This window comes from Macaca nemestrina, chromosome 13 (assembly GCF_043159975.1).
Source record: "Macaca nemestrina isolate mMacNem1 chromosome 13, mMacNem.hap1, whole genome shotgun sequence".
Taxonomy (NCBI): domain Eukaryota; kingdom Metazoa; phylum Chordata; class Mammalia; order Primates; family Cercopithecidae; genus Macaca; species Macaca nemestrina.
This window is the reverse complement of record NC_092137.1, coordinates 40,838,814-40,860,271: the sequence shown is the minus strand read 5'-3', so window position 1 is coordinate 40,860,271 and position 21,458 is coordinate 40,838,814. Positions and strand designations below refer to the sequence as shown.

At 34.3% G+C, this 21,458-nt stretch overlaps 1 long non-coding RNA gene across 3 annotated transcripts in view; it reads left to right on the top strand.

Moving 5' to 3' along the window:
* LOC105464902 (uncharacterized) overlaps positions 1-21,458 on the top strand; it is a 484,270-nt gene that overhangs the window by 366,225 nt on the left and 96,587 nt on the right. Inside the window, exon 4 of one of the 3 annotated variants that reach the window (XR_977133.3) lies at positions 21,307-21,401. The exons of the other annotated variants lie outside the window; for them this stretch is intronic. This is a non-coding gene — a long non-coding RNA (uncharacterized lncRNA). Of the gene's footprint in view, positions 1-21,306; positions 21,402-21,458 lie in introns of those variants that run through there. 3 annotated transcript variants of the gene reach the window in all.

Below are 21,458 nucleotides of genomic sequence, written 5' to 3'. Positions count from 1 at the left end.
TTCTGTTCAGTTATTTTCTTCTTCTACTGTTAAAATGAAAACACCTGAAACCAGTTTGAGAATTTTTTATTTATTTTTTTTTTTTTTTGGTCTTAGGTCTACCGTTAATTATTTACAAATAGTAGGATCTTGAGTGGGACTTATATTGTGAATTGGGTCCAAATAATGTTTATGAGAAAATTATTCTTTGGATTTAAATATTATGTATGTGGCACTTTATTTTTAGTACTTCATACAGTACCTGAAAAATGTATGCTCTCAGCAAATAGTTGCTGAATATATACATATATAAAATATATATTTCCTTATAACATCCCATTAGATCCTCAAAATAGTTTTAAAAAGGAAGAGAAAGAGATCTCATTTTATACATAAGAACCTGAAAGAATATTTCTAATTTGCCTAAGGGTTGCGTAACTAGTGCAGCGAAGACAGCTTTACTTGAATTCAAGCCTAGAGTCTGACTCTAAGCTATAGATTTTGTTTTGTTTTGTTTGTTTCACCTGGGACCTGGTAGTGTGGGAATGTTTCCTTTGTAGCAGAGCTTGAAATTTAAAATTAAATATAATAAGTTAATACTTACCTTACATAGAATTTATATAAATTCAATTCATACAAAAAGTAGTATTCAGTTATATAATCTATTTCCGTTTTCTCTAATGAAGCACATATAAATAATATCTGCTAATCACAATATCAGTTTTTTGTTTTAGTTTGTTTGTTTTTTAAACATATTCTTCCAATCTTTTATTTTCAGTACTAATCAGTAAGTGATTATATGGCTTAAAGTAATACATAAGATTAATATTCTCAGTGGATTTTTGAACCTTAGACCTAAGTTCCATATTTTCCAAAAAGTGAAACCAGTAAACAGAGATACTTTAACTTATTCATCTAAACAAAAGCAACATAAATGTCAGAGGAGAGTAATTACTTAAGAACTGAAATCTGAGAAAAGGTGATAATTTTTATTAAATTTTATTGTCTGCGTATTAGATGCAAGCCTTTATACTTTGTCTCGTTTAAACCTGACAAAACTTTTATGAAGTAGGTATTTTATTTTCATCTTGCATATGGGAAAAAATGAAGCTTGGGGTGATATAGTGACTTGCCCAAGATGAAACAGCTATTAAATTGTAGGGCAATATTTCTCCGACATCAGAGTCTGAACTGTTAACAATACCTGCTATTGACTCTCGCTAGGCCTCTGTAAGTGTGAAATGTCAAAAAAATCTTCTTAAAAAGTTGCTAGAATTTTATGTAATGCCATTATAAACTATATTTGTTTATTATATAAAACTAACTGCGTATTGATCCTTGAAGCTTAGAGTAAGATTGTTGACCCTGGGAGTTGTGCCATGGTAGAGAGTCTCTGTCTTCTCCATAGTACAAGCCCAATATCCAGTTTGAAACGTATCTGTTTTCAACATTCCCTGTGAATATGACTTAGCTCGGCAGAAGTTTAGACAAGTTACACACAAAGAACACAGAATGCATGAGAGAAGGAAAACAAAGGATCGGGTACTCTTGTGGCCTCCATAATACATAGTATACATAGTATGTACACCATTCACAAAATTCCTCCCATCTACTCTCTACTTGGTGGAGAGGACAAAGGGAAGAAAAGCAGAAAGAAAAAGAATAATTGGGAACAGAAACAGTAGGGTGTGCCTATCATGTGTCCCCAGATCAAAGACCACAAATAAAGCTTTCCTTTCCTCCATGTATCCATATCTCTACAATAGATCCTGCAACCCAAACTACATGAAAATAATGTGGTTTGGGTTGCAGAGTATATTGTAGAGATATGAACTCCGAGAATATAATGTAGCTTGGGTTGCAGGGTATATTGGCTTACTGCATACATTTGATTTATGATTCAGAATATAAACAAATCAAGAAACTTCTTTTGTCTGAAGTTTCTTGCTAGCCTCTTTTTTCTGTTGCTGCTTGAAAATTCACTTGCGACAAGCATGACTTTTGTCCATCTTTCATGGTTGCGAATTTAGTGACATGTGCAATGTAGTAAAAAGAGGATAAAAATAAGAGGAAAAACAGTTTGGTATCTGGAGACCAAGTCCATCAGGCTCACAGTAAGAGAAGAAATCAGAAAGATTGCTTTGTTTTGCTTTGTTTAAAGAATTTGACTTTGAAGATAGTAGCATTTTGCTGTCACCATAGGATAAATTTATTTGGGAAAAAAAATCTCTGTTGGTGAGCAGTTCTCAAGGTGACCTGGTAGGCTTAGAATTTAAACAAGAAATGTCAACAACACAAATGAGTGCTAAGGAGAATAATGTTGATGCCTTTTGAGAAAAGAGCACAGGGATTTAAAAATAAATAAAGTTGGAGCTTTTGATATTTGGCACAATTTTCTCAAAAAAAATTTATGTGCAATTACAGTTGAGACCCAAGCACTTTTCCACGGTGTGTAGGTGGATATTCAGCTCTCAAATCTGCAGCAGCAACCAAGTCAAATGGATTCTTCCAATTCTTAGCCTGAGTAGGTGTCAGGGCTTGTTAAAGTTTCATGACGAGGGAAGGAAATTTTGTCTTTTGGCATGAGTGTTGGGGAAAGATTAGAAATAATAATCTATTGTTAAAATTAAAACAACTGAAACCAGTCTGTGAACATTTTTATAGTAGTTTGCATGAGGCATAAGATTCCTAAGTAACTGAGTTGTGTTTTTACCCAGCTATCTTTCAAGTAAGGTGCTGTCTCAGTTCTCATTTTACAAATAAGAAAACTGAGTCTTTAGAAGTTTGTTTTTTGTTTGTGTTTTTTTTTTCGTGTCCAGAAATTGAACCTATATTCCTATATTGTTCAACACCAGATCCTAAGTTCATACCTCTTTAAGGCATTGTCCAAAATCTATCTGTGCTCTAAATATTTCTAATATATTTACATTCAACTATGTTTAGGAAACTCTGGATTAAATAAAGTGCAAAATGGTTACTTTTTTGTAAAACTTTTGCATTGTGAGTTTCCAAGAGTGTGGTATGTGTTGTAGCATTGCTCACATTGGTATAACTAGGGAAATATTAATTTGCTGTATATATTATTCTGTTTTCATACTGCTAATAAAGACATACCTGAGACTGGGTAACTTTTAAAGGAAAGAGGTTTAATTGGCTCACAGTTCCACAGGGCTGGGGAGGCCTCACAATCATGGTGGAAGTGCAGGAACATCTTACATGGCCGCAAGCAAGAGAGAACTTGTGCAGGGAAACTATGCCTTATAAAACCATCAGATCTAGTGAGACTCATTCACTTATCAGGAGAACCGCATAAAAAAGACCCACCCAGACCCATGATTCAGTTATGTCCCATCGCGTCCCTCCTATGACAGATGGGGATTATTACAATTCCAGGTAAGATTTGAGTGGGTACACAGATTCAAACCATATCACTGTGTATTTTCAGGGACTGCAGTTCCTCAGAACGAATTTGGGAAATGACACCAAGTGGTAGTTAAGTGTAACCATTAGTTGCTTTTAGTGTCTAAAACCAAACATAAGGCAAAAGAATAGTTTCACATACAGGAGAAAGCTATAGGTTGGTGCAAAAGTAATTGCAGTTTTTGCCATTACCTTTAATAGAAAGAACCACAGTTACTTTTGCACCAATATATTAAGGAACATAGATATTTGGTGACCTTTCATACTCACCTTAAAATTTGCCAGATGTATTCCTGAGATGGAATAGTGAATGATAAATAGCATTGACTTCAATAAGACTGCCTAGGTTGAACACTCAACTCTACCATTTACAAGCTGTGTAATCTCAGATAAATTATTAAATTTCTCTGTGCTTCTGCCAAATAGAGATGATAATGATAATATCTATGTCCTAAAACTGTTATGGAGATTAGATGAGCGAATATTTCTAAAGCACTTAGAGCACTTAATACCTAGTAATCTCCATGTAGGGGTTTATTAATAAACTGCATAAATCTAGCCTTAGTGTTTTGCCATGGATTTTGAGTTTTTTTTAAAGTGCCAAAAATTAATCCACTGGAATGTTTATTTGAATAAATTAATGAATTATAATACCATGAGAAATTGATTTTCCATAGGTTTGATAATAACTTCTCTGAACCTTTGCATAAATCTCTGGATTTACATGCAACCAAATGTCTAATATTGAAAGACAGAAAGACCTGATTCTGTATCCTGTCATTTAACAAAGCTTGAGAAAATTACCATAACCTCTCCGAGTGATGGTTTTCTCATCTGTTAATCAGAAGAAATAATTCTTATCTGGTCTTTAGCCATGCTTTTCAGGTAGTGTATGTAATGCGCTTGACCCATAGCAGCTATTTGCTGGCCTCTTGTAATACTGACAACTCAGTAATATATATTTTCCCCTAAGAAACTATGTGAACAATGTAATTGTCAGTAAAAGTATACTCTAAAATCTGTAAGAATTAGGATACCAATTCTAGGTGAGAATTTGAGGAAAACTGGTAAAGTTAATACTTTAATAACTTCCTGTGTAAGTTTATTTATCTTTAATTATTATCTAGCTGACTATAACATTTGTGTATTGGTTTCAGTTCTTCTTTTCTCTTTTGGTTAAATCTTCTGAATCTTGACCAAAGAACAAAGCTGAGACATCAAACAAATGGATTGCAAAATAGATTACGAAGCTATAGTAATCAAAACCTATGGTACTGGTGTAAAAACAGACACATTGACCAGCAGAATAGGATGAATAGCCCAGAAATAAACCCAGACGTCAGAGTCAATTGACTTTTGACAAAGATGCCAATAATACACAATGCATAGTGTCTTTAAAAATGGTGTTGGGAAAACTGGATATACATATACAGAAGGGAAATGGATTCTTATCTCAACCCTTATACAAGAATCACCTCAAAATTGAATATTTAAATGCAATTCCTAAATCTATACAGCTACTAGAAGAAAGCATAGGGGGAAATCTCCATGGTATTGGTCTGGGCAATAATTTCTTGTGTATAGTCCTAAAAGCACAGGCAACAAAAGCATAAACAAACAAACACAATTCCATCAAATTAAAAAGCTTCTACACAAAAGGACACAATTAATTGTGTGAAGAGAAAATGCACAGATTAAGAAAAACATGAAAATTATACATCAGATAATGGGCTCTTCTACAAAATATACAAGAAACTCAAACTAATCCAAAACCAATAATCCTATTAAAAATGGACAAAGAACTCAAATAGACATTTCTTAAAAGAAGACATACAAATTGCCAATAGAGATATGAAAAATGTTCAACATCTCTAATCGTCAGAGAAAAGCAAATTGAAGTCAGAATGATATATCACCTCACACCTGTTAGTTTGGCAATTATCAAAAAGATGAAAGATGGCTAGTGTTGGTGAGGATGCAGAGAAATGGGCACAGTTATGCCCTCTTAGTGGTATTGTAATTTAGTGCAGCCATTTTGGGAAACAGCATGAATCTTTATTAAATAGCAAAAAATAGAATTACCATGTGATCCAACAATCCCACTACCAAATATATACCCGAAAGAATTCAAATCAGTATGTTGAAGCAATGTCTGTACTCCCAAGTTCATTGCAGCACTATTCACAATAGCCAAAACATGGAAACAACCTGGGTCTATCAATAGATATAAATCAATGGATTTTTTAAAAAGTGGCAGTGTATACATAATGGAATACTATTCAGCCTTAAAAGAAACAGGAGAGTATGTCATTTGCACTTAACATTTATGTTAAGTGAAATAAGTCAGGCACAGAGAAACAGATACTGTATGATCTCACCTATAAGTGGACTCTAAAAACGTCAAACTCCTGGAAACAGAAAATAGAATTGGGGTTACCAGAGGTTGTGAGGTAGGTAAATGGATGGGGAAGGGGAAAATGGTCAGTTGGTATAAAGTTTCAGTTAGAAGGAATAAATTCTGGTGTTTCATTGCACAGCATATTGAAAATGTATATACAACAGTACATCAAAATGTCACATACTATCTCATAAAATTATACAATTATTATTTGCCAATTAGAAATGAAACATAACTTAAAAAAATAGAAATGAAACATAACTTAAAAATTCTCCTAAGGACAGTAATGGTTATGTGCTATAAACCAAGGAGGAGAATTAACTCCACTTTCCGCACTTGGCATCCAGTATAAAAGGGAGAATAAATCCACTGGAATGTCTCCCTGGCATCTCAAAGACAAATTTCAATTTAATTGGACTCCTTATCTTTCCACCCTTCATTTCTACTTAAGTTAGTGTGTACACATGTTTTTCAAACTTTGCTAATGGCTTTTCATTGTAAGAAACACATATAAACATTACATGTGTGTATGTACCACTGAACCAAACGTTTCTCAAAACACCTTGTCCCTTAGTATTTGTGTTTTTTTCCCTATTTTCTAGTCTTTTTCATTTTAAAATACTGGTTGTGACCCATTGAACTGGTTTCCCATCCCATGGATGGGTAGCAACCTGAAATCTTAAAATCTCTGGGCTGCACTCTAAATAGCAGTCAACTTAGACAGGCTGCCTCAGGGGATCTTCAGGTGCTGCATGCAGCTGCCCTGAAATCCTCATTTCTGCCTCTGTAATATTTCCTAAACACAGCTTACTCTCCAGCCCTCATCCCTCCTCTGGAAGGTTTCAATAATGGATAATGATTATAAAAGCAGATAGTGTTTTTTTAAAGCCCCCTTAGTTTTTATCTACTAACAGCTAGTAAAACGTTTAGCTGCTTTAGTGATATTTTAAAATAGCTGAACTAACAAAATAATTGTAAGAGTTGTTTAAGATAAGCAAACGCTAATTTTGAATGCTTTTGCACTGTCTCTAATTTTCTACTTAATTCAAATTAAATTTTAACTCTCTCAGAAAAAGATAACATATTCTTAGCTTACTTCAGGTCCCATTATTGTATGTTGTCCAATGTGATGAGTTTTGTATGTGATGAAATGGGGGTTCTTCGCACCATAGTGCCATATCTTACTTGTCCACTGATTGCTTTCAACTCTAGAGGTCAAGATTCAGAATAACTCTAGAGTATCTGTGATCATTAGGTAGCATGGTATATGCAAAGGAAATTGGTGTGCAAGTTTGAAGACTGGACTCTGTTTTTGCCAGGTTACTGCTTCTCTCTAAGATGTAATTCTTCCTCTGCCAGGGAGGAAGCTGGGCTAAATGTCCTCAAGGTACCTGAGGTCAATTTAACACCTACTTTAATTTAAAAACTGAACCCTCCATTTCTTTAAAGCCTGCCATGTTTTTAAGAAAGTGTTATAAAATATTTTATCTTATTGAGAGACACTTAATTATTTCATAGCTAATTCCAAACACCTAAATGTGGGGAATTTTGTTTTAGATAGTTACATGAGTTTACTGTGCACATCATTCGGCTGATCTAATGTGTATGCTGGGAGACTCCACAATATAGGTAAATATGCAAACTCAGATAATTTGTAAGCATTCCACATGTTAAACAAAATACTGGTCAGATGACATTTGCAACAGATAGCCTCTATTTAACACCATTTCTTTTCCTTGTTCACAAGTAGTTAGATCAATCAATTTCTCACAAGGTAACTGTATTTATTCTAATACCAAAAAAGTCATGACTTTGTTTAAGCACACAAATGTGCTGTGGCTAGATTTTTGAAATTATATCTTAAGTTACATATGTAGTCTGTTAAGTTTATGAAATCAAAATCTTATAAATACTAATCAATAATTTTATCTTGACAAATGTATATAACAGCCTCTTATTTTAAGATTTCTAAACCAGAGAGGATTTCTTGTGTGGCATATAATCACTAGTTAATGACCTGACTCTGATTCCTGATGATCTCAGAACTGTAACTTCCAGCTCCATCGTGTTCTGTTTCAATCTTGAGACACTGTCTTGCTCCAACCACTCACTTGGTAAGAGTGCCTTTTCAGTTGGTCATGAGAGAAATGGATAAAGGGATAAATATAAATGAAAACAAACTTATTATCTAGCAACAAATCTCTGCATATATTAAGCTCTAAGATTCTGACATAAAATAGTAATTAAAATTATAGTTCAGTAGTTGCCAGTTTAACATACATATATCTAAATTATATGTATATATAACATAACAGTGATTATTTTCCTATCAACATTTAACTTTTATTACTAATATAAATTATCAACTAAGAATATTACTGATATACTTTCAGACACAATAATTATTTGTTCTCATCAATAAGTGGGCAGCCTAATCTCATACATAGGAATCAACATTCTGTGTCACTAGTGTTTACCATATCACATGGAGGTTCTTCAGACATTTACTAAATGTATAGACATATACTAAGATGTTTTCAAACAGTTCTATGGGAACTTGGTGTTCCATTGACGTGTTAGTCCTAATCGTTAAAATAATAATAACCAAAATGTTTAAAACCCACTATCCTGCATGTTTTGTATCTTTGTTTCCATCAAGTAGTAAGCTGCACACTTCCCTTTTTCCTGTATTTTCATTTTCATGTTCTCATTCACTAGTTAGCCTACCCGTGGAATACTGATTTTTCTCAATTTTCCTATTTCTGCAATAGTCACATTGGTTGCTCTCAAGTACCTTTGGCCATCTTTGATAACTCATGTTGTTACACTTACACACATACTCCTACACATATTTGTAAGTCTCCATTCTCTTGCATAATGCTGCCAGGTAGCATTCTCCTTTTTTGATATTTGTTTCGCAGGTTGCAACTGAGGCCAGTATTGTATGAGCAGTAAAATGAATTTACAAAGACATTTGTAGGTTATAAAAAGGCAGATTTATTAGAGAAAATATGAAAATACATTGCAAGGAAGCATTGGGAAAGTCAGCAAGAAGGGACCTGACTGCAAGGACACAAAGGCTTGCTGGAGATTTTATAGGATGGTGCTTCTGCTTTGTGCTGAAGAGGGCTCTATGCAGTACTGATAACATCAAGGTTGCAGTGAGCTGACTTGCATTTTTCCATCAGCTGAGGGTCTGATGATAACTGGGCACAAGAGGACTATGTGTTCTGGACTATGTAGAAAGACAGAGTTAAAATTTACCTACTTTCTCTTTTTGCTCTCCCTCTGTCCCACCAGCCCAATTCCTTCTCCCTAATTAGGACTTCACAATTTGTATTAGTCACTGAGACCTGCACTACGTATATTGAAGCAGCTAATAATAATCAGTGGTGTCAGCAAGATCAATGAAGGGCAATTATTAATAAGATAAAAGAAGAGAAAAGTAGTGATGAGAGAGAATTACAACTAGAATGTGGGTTGACTAGCCCCTTTCAGCCCTTGTACTTACTTTGCCATGAAAATGCTTTCTCTGCTGAAACCTGCTTTATGCACAGTGCCCCTATTTACATTAGCTCTTAAATATTCGCTGAAAGACTTAAAGATTAAGAGAGTTTGACTGCTTTTACACTTCTTACTTTGTTGCAATATCACTTAATTTTGTAGCACTTAAACTGCATTGAGGGCCGGGCGCGGTGGCTCAAGCCTGTAATCCCAGCACTTTGGGAGGCCGAGGCGGGCGGATCACAAGGTCAGGAGATCGAGACCACAGTGAAACCCCGTCTCTACTAAAAATACAAAAAATTAGCCGGGCGCGGTGGCGGGCGCCTGTAGTCCCAGCTACTCAGGAGGCTGAGGCAGGAGAATGGCGGGAACCCGGGAGGCGGAGCTTGCAGTGAGCCGAGATCGCGCCACTGCACTCCAGCCTGGGCAACAGCGTGAGACTCCGTCTCAAAAAAAAAAAAAAAAAACTGCATTGAGTTATAGCAATAATAAAGTCTCCAACCACCCTATTCAGTCTGTACTCTAAATGAAGTTAAATTTCTACTAGACTCCCTCTTTGCTATATTATACCCATGTATAAAATGAGGAGTTTGTATTTTAAAACTTAATTCTAGTTGGGAAATATTAAGACTCAAGTTTTTTCAAAAACATTGTCAACTGCAGGTAAGTTTTATACTTAAAAGAGTGGATAAATTAAAAGGTCATAATTACTGATAATATACATAAGGACAAATCACATATAGCAGATATTCCTAATCATTGGTGAAATGTGTAATGCATATTTAAATCACATTGCACTTAAAAACCCAAATTATTTTGTAAACATATCAGGGAACCCAAAAGGTCAAGGGTTGTTTTTGCCTTATAACTATTATAATTCAAGGACTGAGAGGAATTATATATGTCATGTAATCTGGGTGGCACACAATCTTATCTTCACATCTTCAAAAGGACCACTAACCAAAGAATATCCCTGTTACAGAACATTCATTAATAGAATTATATCATCTTTACATGAAACCTATGAGAACATTCACACTTACTCACTTTTAAAATATCACCCTTTCACTCCTAGGCCCCCACAGGCCCTTGGACATTCAGTGGAAATCTGAGTTTCTTACATTTTTTTTTCTCTTCTACAACAAATTTTTATTTTATAAAAGCCTTTTCATTTTAAAGCCTATTTTATTTTTACATTCTAAATACAATCAGATATGTGGGTGAGAAGAGATAAACATGTTGATGGGAAGCTTCAAAAAGAAAGATAGAAATGGCATTTTACATTTTTTGTTTGAAAACAGTATAACAAAGATTGTAAAACCTGTCAAGAAAGAAACGTAGAATGAAGCATGTTTGGTAAATAGGTTTGTATATATGATGACAAAATTAATAACTGGAAATTTGAAAACAGTTATTTTGCTGATTCCTCCACATTGTGGCAATAACTGGCTTGATATCCTCTTCTTCTTAAGTAGATAATCCTTTTCTTGATTCCCCTAGATTAGGATAATACATTGAAACAGGTGTATATTTCAGTGATGAGATATGCTTGCAAAAAATAATTGGTATTTATTATTAGTTATATATCAAATCTTAGTTCACTAGTATCTGTTTCCCTGATTTAATGAAAAATATTTTGCTGCAGGAATTGTCTTCACAAAAGGACATGGTCTTGTCTATGGCCTAAGATTTTATCTTCCTGCCAAAGTTTGCATGTTGAGACTTCCTCATATGTTAGCCACATAGTAGGATACAAACTGTTTCCGATATTTTCATCACCTTTTCTGTGTAGATTACCCCCCAAAATCAGCAACTTCAACCATCGAGATCATGCACCTTCTGAAAAGAACCAAAGTTGTCCTAAAGTACAATTAATAAAGACATCTGGATTAGTATTTCCTTCTAGAGAGCTAAAATATTCCCATAGTACTTTTCCTGAATATTCCATGTGATACATATTTAGAATTTGCTCTTGTGATGAAGAGATTCTTATGTTCCAAAATCAACTTTTCTTCAAGGTAGTTTTTGTCCAATATAAACTTACACACACACACACACAGACACCAATATCCATACTTAAAATACTGCTTAAAGTTTCTGTTAATTTTTCAAAACAGATTTGGGATTATTTTTACGAGCTATTTCCAACCACTTATTAGAGAGTACCTAATATGGTTTGGCTGTGTCCCCAACAAAATCTCACCTTGAAGTGTAATAATCCCCACATGTCAAGAGCAGGGCCAGGTAGAGATAAGTGAATTATGGGGACAGTTTCCCCATACTGTTCTCGTGGTAGTGAATAAGTTTCGCGTGATCTGATGCTTTTATAAATTAAAGTTCTCCTGTACAAGCTCTCTTGTAAGACATCCCTTGCTTTTCCACTATAATTGTGAGGCCATCCCAGCCATGTGGAACTGTGAGTCAATTGGACCTCTTTCCTTTATAAATTACCCAGTCTTGGGTATGTCTTTATTAGCAGCTTGAGAACAGACCAATGCAGTGCCTATGTTAAATTTTCAGGTAAGAAATTTGCTACTGTGTGAAGGTTTCCCAGAATGGTAAATTAGAAATCTAACCCAAATCACTATTTCCGAACATAGTTACCTATGGCTATATTTCCCTCAGGAAGGAATCTGTTGAGACCATTTGGGGACATTAAAAGAAGAGATTAAATTTTAGCCAGACCCACGTTTTCTGCAGGAGACATCAAGTTTTATATAACCCCTTACTGATAATTTATGACAGTTTCCTCCATGATTTAATCTCTCCATTCCATGAGACATGGCCTGGTTGCTGAAGACAAAACTACCTTCAATTATCAAACAATTTGTTAGGCCTGGAAATTCCATATACATAAACACATGCACACACACATATGCTATATATGTACATATGTATGCATATATTTCCGGAGATGTAACATGCTTCCATGTATGTAGTTAGCATATCAGTGATGATGAGATTTAATTTCTGCTTTATCTGAAACTTCATAATAACCAGTAATATTTTACCGACATTTAATTATGCCTTAAAGTGAACTCAATAGAACTAGTATTTCGTGAATAGAGTCATAGAATTGGGCCCCGTTTGAATCTTTACTGCTTACTAGCAGTATTGTAGCTTTAAGAATTTAAGTTACTACTTCAATATAGAGAGAGAATATATCTGCTTCACTTCTATACCTCATTGACATATAGTAATGAATTAAATTTTAACTTTTTCTGTAATGATATCTCATTCATTTTTAAGTTTCTTTTGATTTCCAACAATTCCTATTTTGAAAATATATTGACAGTTTAAATTTCCAAGTCGTATTAAGGCTGTTTTACCCACTACTCACCCTTTTCCTTTTTAAGATGGCACCTTGGAATAAGATGGCATGGATGTCACCATGGGATTGGGGTTGGTGGTTATCTTGGTCTCATGCAGGTTCTTGGGTGGGTCTCCACTGGCTATGTGGAGGCTGGTATATCCTGAGATGAGGATAGTCTGTTCATATCCATAAGCATCCTACTAGTGTACATTAATGAGTTCTGTCCTCCTGGCCTAGCCACAACCCTATAGCTTTCCCCTGATGACTTATTCTCACTGAGGCCCAAGGAACTTTTCCTGAATCATGACTGCAGGATAAATGAACCTTCTCAGTAGCCCTTAATGTTCAAGATTCTTTGCTTCCACAGTGATAACTAGATGTTCAGCTACTTTTTTACACTCTCTCCTAGAAAATGTAGGAATCTGTGGGTTCCCGAAAGGGCATATGGCTACAGAACAGCTTAGGAACGCCTTCCTGGGTTCATTTATTCTTTCTCTTTCTCTGTCATCTCCATATTGGCTCATGACGGTGTGCATGGCAATCTCTTCCCAGGTGGCCAAATGGTGGACAAGGATAAACTTTCCTTGATTTCAGCTCTCTCTCTAAACCTATACAATAAGCTTTGCTACTGTAAGAACACAGTTTGGAAAGAGGTATTCCAGACACAGAGTCCTATATCTCTGATTTCTTTCATCTTATCATGTGCTTTGATGAGCAGAAAGTGCAAGCTTCACATTTTCTGTTCCTGTCTAGTGTAATATTTAGTTCTTTCTAAAGTTTCTTAAAGTATATAATGTCTTACAGGGCAATAAAAGAAACTAGATCTCTTGGGTTAAATTTCCAAAGAACCAGATCTGATGTGGAAATATGTATGGAAGAAAGTTACTTGGGAGTCCTCTCAGGGAGAAAATTCAACATCTACTACTAACAAAAAAAGAAGAGAAGTAAATCAAAATAGTAAGAGAAGGAAACTTCCTCAAACTCAAAAAATGCCATCCATAAAAATCAAAAATAAGAAGAGAAGGAAATCAAAATGAGAAGCAAACTTCCTTAAACTAAAAAGGGGCATCCATAAAAACATGTATTTAGCATCATGCTTAATTTGGAAATAACTAATATGTTCCTCCTAGGTGATGAACAAGTCAGGATATGAGCTATCACCAATGCTAGTGCACAGTGTGCTGCAGATTTAAATTTGTAGAGTAAAACTAAATAAGTAAAATAAAATAAAATGCATCCAGATGGAAAAACAGAAGAAATAAAATGGAGACATGTTCCATGTTCAGGAAGCACAAGATTTCAATATTGAGCCTTACCTCACGCCACATTCTATAATTTGAAATGGATCATACAGTACATGTAAAACATTAAAAAAATTCTAGAAGGAAATATTTGCAGCCTTGTATAGGCAAAGATTTCTTAGGGTACCTAAGAACAAAACATAAAAGAAACTTCGTTAAAATGATTATTATCAAAATTAAAATCTTTTTCTCCTATAAAGGTCATATTAAGACGAGAAGTCTGCAATGGAATGGAAAAACTTATATATATATATAACATGTTTTATATATATATGTAAAGCGTTACATCCAGAATATATAAAGAACTCTTACAACTCAATAGTAAAAAGTCTAATAACTCCACAACGTTACTATCTCTCACTAGATCAAGCTCTTCATGACCACAGATTTAAGGAAATGTATAGTTGCTTAAATGCTTATAAGTAAATGTGTTATAGTAATCATTCCACTAATTCTGTCTCTTTGCATAAAATTACACAATTTACAAACCAAATAAAGTCAATTAAAGTTAGTTGTGCAGAACTGAATTATAGAGGATTAAGAATTGTCATTTTTCATTTGGAACGGAAACTTCAGAATTTAATATTTTTTTTCCATGGCATATATGTGTGCTAGAACAAAAGAAGATCTGGTAGGTGGGAGGTTCTTAATATTTCTATGACTGTGCATAGGTTAAAATTTAAACCTTCTTAATTAAGGCCATGACCCCTAATAGGTCAGAATTTTCCAAGTGTAATAGTTTAAGGGATTTTGAGACAATTTTGCTCAATCCCAAGTAAGTGCTGGCTCCGTGAGTTTTCCTTCCTACTCTTGCCATCCTTGACACTACAGGTTTACCCCCTCCCCCTTTTTAGGGGTAATATTAATGTACTAAGCCACTGGTAATTTCAGTGAAATAATACCTTCTTCACAACATATAATTTGGTTAGGCTGACTGAAGTCTTGAAATGCACAGAGTGGCATATCTGCTGAAAGACCAAAGGGTGATATGTAGATTGTGATCTCTAGGCAGCTTGCCCTGAATAGCAGTGAAAGGAACAGTAATGAGGCCCCAAGGGTACATTGGTCTGAGTCTTGTCTTTTAATGATAGGCCACCTTGGTTCTTCTTACCACTTAGCTTAGCCAATACTAATCCAGTTTGTGAGGACAGAACATTTCAGATCTTCATCTGGGCTCTATTCTCTTATTTGTAACATTCTGGGTGGGGGAATATAACATGTAACCACTGGAGGACAGCAGAGAGCCAGGAGCAGATGCAGAGGTGCCTTGCATGGACACATTTGGAATAGCAGTTGATTCAGTAGTCTCTGTAGCCAATTATCACACCCTTGAACCAGGCTCCAACTTAATTGGAGAAAAGAAAAATATTTAAGTACTATCCATAAAAGAGATTTAGAATGTAGTCCTCTAAGTAATACATAGAAATGGAAATATAAATGCTTCAGAATCAAACAAATATTGATCTATTTAACGTGTGTGTGTGTGTACACGTATGTATGTGTTCAGTTAATTTTAAACACCACTGCATTCAGACTAGTCAACAAATGTTTCTTGAGTGGCTGCTATAAACCATGTACTCAGCTGGACTTTGTAAATAAGAAGATATAATGAAGTTCAGAAAAGGTTTTGAACAGAGAACTACCATTATAAAAGGAATGTTTAAGGCAAATTCTCAAGGATGTAGAGACATGGCCTATAAATAATTTTAGCCCTAATTTAGACAGAGTAGTAGAATGTGAAGATGTCATCACAATGCCAGTATTTAACAGAAAATAGGACAGGTAAAGATAGACAATGAGAACTAATTGGAAAAGATTAAACTGAATTGGAAGATAAAGTATCAGAAGCATATCAAAATCAATACTATAAAATGCATCTAAGACATAAGGAGAGTGAGGCCAGAAAAAAACTAAAATTTTAAAATTCTGGACTTATTTCTAATGTTATTGGAATAATTAAATATTATTCCAGAAAAATTGAATCAGTAAATGAGAGAGGGCAAAAACAAGGGTATATCACTTTTTAAACTAAGAGTGGGAGGAAAGGGAATAAAAGTAAAAGCTGACAACTACTCTTTCTTTTGAAATTGAAAGGAGAGAAATAAGATTGTAAAGGGGGTAACATTTTTAGAAGAGAAAGAGAAAATGTGTGAAACTTAGATCCAATCATTGATAAGATATATGTTAAGTACTTCAAAAAGTAAATTTTAATTTGTTTTAGAAATAGCAATAGCTAAAACTAAAACCAAAACAGAAACACAAATCATTTTCTGTTTGGAGCCATAAATAACACATTGTAAACTTGTGATAAAAATCATCCATATAGATTCATATTATAATGAAGATCTTCTAGTACTTTCAATATCTCACTGGACAGATTCCAAAATGAGCCTACATTAAGCAGAGTTTTGGGCTGTTACAGTTTACAGTAACAACAAGAATTTCACTTCCTAATTGTGTTTAGTGAGTTGGATGTAGCCCAAGTAAGAAATGTGTTGGTAGAATGCCTGTGTTCATTTCATTAGGCTGCTAGGAGATGTTATAAAAATGACATATTACATTTATATACAAGTGTTTTTTCCACAGAGCTCTAAGCACTATATCTTTCTCCAAAAGTTCTGCATACTTATTAACAACTACAATACTCTTGAGGTGAGAAGGTTATAGATATTATTTCTTTTTGCTGGCAAGGGTACAAAGAAGCAATGTAATGTGTTCACAGAGAGACACAGCAAGACAGTAGTTGATTAGCTTAACCTGTATATTTGAGACATAATTAGTGTGCCTAGAATCTGCAGGAAATGTGGCAACTTAGACTGAAGAACTACCATATCCACGAATATGAGCAAGCTATGGGAAGAAAAGATTATGTGCTCACAACTTCCATAATACAAAAACTTCATCATTGGAAAAATCTTATGAGATCTATGCTGACCAAATAGAGTAAAAACCTGGAGTATTTAAGCAAGCATCATGATATACCAATTTCATACATATATATGTGTGTATATATATGTGTATATATGTATATATGTGTATATGTGTATATATAAGTATATATGTATATATGTGTATATCTCTATATATACACACTTTAAGTTCTGGGATACATGTGCAGAACGTGCAGGTTTGTTACATAGGTATACATGTGCCACAGTGGTTTGCTGCCCCTATCAACTCGTCATCTACATTAGGTATTTCTCCTAATGCTATCCCTCCTCTAGACCCCCATCCCCCAACAGGCCTCGGTGTGTGATGTTCCCCTCCCTGTGTCTGTGTGTTCTCATTGTTCAACTCCCACCTATGAGAACATGCCGTATTTGGTTTTCTGATCCTGGATACACCAATCTCTATGCATACCTTTTCTAGACTTTGTAACTAGAAAAATATAATGAAAGTCTAAGGAAGGGTTTTAAAAGGAAACCGGCATGAACAGAAATAATTGAAGCAAATTCTCGTGGATGTAAAGAAATAAGCTATTAATAATTTTAGTCTTAATTTGGACATGGTAGAAGGTTAGGCCTTCTACTTAGGTTTAGGTTAACTAGTTTCAGTTATCAAATATGTTTTTAAAATGTATGTGTTGATTTTTTCCCAGGAGCACAGAGAAGGTAGAAAAAGGTCATAAAGTGATTGAATGGATTTGGAAACTCTTATTTTCCCATTGTCTACACATTTCGTTATCAGAAAAAAATACATATACAAATTCTAGATTATATCATAGATTTGGGAAAAAAATCAAATATGAAAAGCAGCGTTTTATGCTCTTGGCAAACCAACTAGGTATTTAGTGTTTATTGTTTCAAGGTAGCTTCAATAGTGAGAAAATCTCAGTGTCTTAATTCACTGAAGTCCAGACATTCAGTAACTCCTTTGCCTAATCAAAATAAATCAGGCTTTATTTCAAGTAATATTTTTCATCAAGCTTTGATGTTCAAGAAGGGGATAGTCAACTTTAGAATAAAATCTATTTTATACTCAGTACTTAAATTTTGTATTACAATACTCGGTATTTTCTTGGAAAGTTCGTTAACTTTTCTGTTAAAATCAACTTTCCATACTTTGATCATTCTGTGAGTATTATTCCAGATAAATTTATACCATTTATTATAGTAACAGAGGCAATGATGATAAGATATGGAACCATTAAATTTTAAACAAAAGCAATACTTGTGGTGTAAAGAAGAGTCTTAAAAATCAAATAGTTAAATGAAACATGTTAATGTGCATGATAGGATATTACACAGCTATTTGGAAAAGATGAGCTGATACATTCTTTATGTAATGGAAGTGATTCTGATATAAAAGTAATATACATAATAGTGCCTATAATATGATCTAAACATTTATAGAAAAATGCACTCACAAGTTAACTTTTTTAACTGATTGGTGAGCTTATTGATGATTTTTATATCTTTATTACAATGTGTGATACATTTTCAAAAATTTCCAAATGAGCTTGTATTATTTTTTTCAGGAAAATACAAAATAAAAGTTTCACGTTTATAACAACAAAAAAATCAAACTGAGATAGGCAAAAGAAAAATAATGCTGGCCAGGCATGGTGGCTCACGCCCTAAATCCCAGCATTCTGGGAGGCCAAGGCGGGTTGATCACTTGAGGTCAGGAGTTTGAGTCAAGCCTGGCCAACGTGGCAAAGCCCTATCTCCACTACATATACAAAAAATTAGCTGGGCATGGTGGTGCACACCTGTAATCCCAGCTACTCGGGAGGCTGAGGCATGGGGACCACTTGATCCGAGATTGCACCACTGCACTCCAGCATGGGTGACAGAATGAGAGAAGGAAGGAAGGGAGGAAGGGAGGGAGGGAGGGAGGGAGGGAAAAAGAAAAGGAAAGAAAAAGGAAGGAAGGAGGGAAAAGAAGGAGGAAGGAAGAAGAAAGGAAAGAAAGGAAAGAAACAGAGAGAAAGGAAAAAAAGGACAGGAAGAAAGGAAAAGAAAAGAGAAAAAGAGGGAGGGAGGGAGGAAGAAGAAAGAATGAGACAGAAAAACAGAAATGGAGAGAGAGAGGGAGGGAGGGAAGGAGGAAGGAAGAAAGGGAAAAGGAAGGAAGGAAGGAAATAAATAAATCTGTATTTGAGAACTATAATCTTTTTGTCAGTAATACCTTGGTATAAAACAACAAATCATCTTTGTGTGTTTCAGTGTTTGATAGTGTTGTGCTTCCAGCTTTAATATAATTCAAGTATGGTTTCCTTAATAGTACCAAGTTGTTTTCTAAGTCACTTAAAAAAAACAAGTATTTAGTACAAAACATTATTCAGGATCCAGACCTCCAATTAAACATTTTGAAACATATATGGCAAATTATATCAACTGTGGCTATTGAAATAGTGAAGTTGACTGTCATAGTGGCCAAAATCATTGAGTCAATAGGCAAATAGTACTATCAAGATCTTCCAAAAAAAAAATCTGCTGTTTTAAGTCTCACTCTATTAATGTAGTTTATTTGCTTACTCAATGAATGAACAAATGGGTAAGCAAGATTCAATGCCAATTCTTTAGACCCAAAAAAATAGGAGTTTAATTATTTTTCTGGAAGCAAAGCACACACAGCCAAACAAATACCAAAAGTAGTCATTCATTCAATTCTGTATTTGCATTAGTAAGAAGCTTTTGCATTTTATATAAGTAATCTGGAAGAAAAAAATGTCATATGTTCAAAAGAGAAATGTGCTGTATTCTATTAGTGAGAGACATTTTAATTGAAATGTTTTTCAGAAAGTTCATCTAAATTAATAATCACAATATATTAAAATATCCTTAAATGTGGGATTTACATAGTTTTTAATGTTTGATATTAATTAGTGACAAAAACAGGCACTCTTACCTATGAAATCATTACTGTGAATAAGAAACTACCAAGGGCTATGTGGCTTAATCGTTATTTAGCCACCCATCTACTTTTAAATGTTTTATAAAATTTCAAAATTTAAAATGTTACAAAATTCATCTTTCTGACCAAAAAGTTAAACTATAGATTTTCATTTTGTGTAAAGATTAGGAAATATGCTATTTAGTCATCAGAAGAACACCATTGGTATGAAATACTTTCTAGTGTTAAGTACTATTTGTTCTTAAATACACATTTTCAAAGACACATGTTGATTTATTCTCAGGTGCTCAGACAAGAAGGTAGAAAAATATAATTTTTAAAAATTGAGTGGATTTGGCAACTCCTATTTTTCCCATCAGTCTAAATGCTTAATTATCTTATTCATCCATAAACTGTCTTCATTCAGAAATCCCATGTTAAATATTGTGTCAAGTTCTCAAAATAACTTCTCCCTGATTCTTCAGGATAAAAGGTATATTGCAGATGTCATCTCCATGGAAGATTTCCTGTCTATTAAACCCATCAAATGAAATCGAAGAAGTGATCATAGCCCTTTGCTCTGGCATAATCTTATACTCCCCTTTGCAGATGAAATGGTGGCCTGGAATGCAGTGAAATTAGGTAGTAAGCATTGCATGGTCTTTTAGAGGGATATTGAAAGCTGTTGCCTCTATTTTGTATATTAAACTAGTGTTTAGAATTACTCAAATCAGTCTAACTCCTTGTACTTCAGTGTAACATGTACATTTATATAAGCAGCAACACTGGAATTGTCAGAATAATGATGTCTATTGATCATCGTATTCAAAATGTTCTTCTCTAGGCTGAGAAGTCATTTCATTTTAATTACTGTCAATTCAAATTACATCTTTCTTTTTTCCAAGCAACTTTGCTACTTTTATGTTCAGCCTACTTTGGAAAATAATCACTGTGTTTCCTTCTGTAACCTAAGTAAATTAAACTAATGATTTTTAAATGTGGAAAGAAATGGAGTAGTCAAGTTCGATGATATAATTGGAAGTTCATATCCCTGCAAATAGAAGCATAAAGTAAAATAAAATACTACCCCTTTCTAGGCATATGATGAAATCTATTATACTGGAGATATATACACATACCATCTTTTCTTAAAATGTAAACTTATTTTATTCTTTCTTGCTCTTCAATATTTAATATTGGCCAGACTCTTCATTAATTCTTTGTTCATTCAACACATATTTACGAAATACCTACAAGGTGCCTGCAAGTGGTGTTACATGAATGAAAAAAAAAAAAGGAGCAGCTCTTCCCCGCTCTGATAGAGGTTTAATCTTAGCAAAGAGAAAAAGACAAAAAATATATTAAACAATTACATTATATCATATGTTTGGAGGTGCTAAGTGCTTAGGGAACAAAACAGAATGGGGAAAACCTGGCTGGAGTGGGAATCACAGTTTTACACACGAAGGTCATGTTACAAAGGTGATAATTGAGTTAAGATTGAAGGAGGTGAGGGAATGATCCATGCAAACTTTTGTTTTGTTTTGTTTTAGGGGAAACAGTTCCCAAGGACAGGAAACAGCCAGTGCAAACATTCTGAGGTAGGCGCATTCCAGCATGATGATTAATTTTTCAGCCTATGAACACTTTCTAAGGAGATTTTCATCATTCAGGCCATTGGTCGAAATATTACTATTTGACAAAA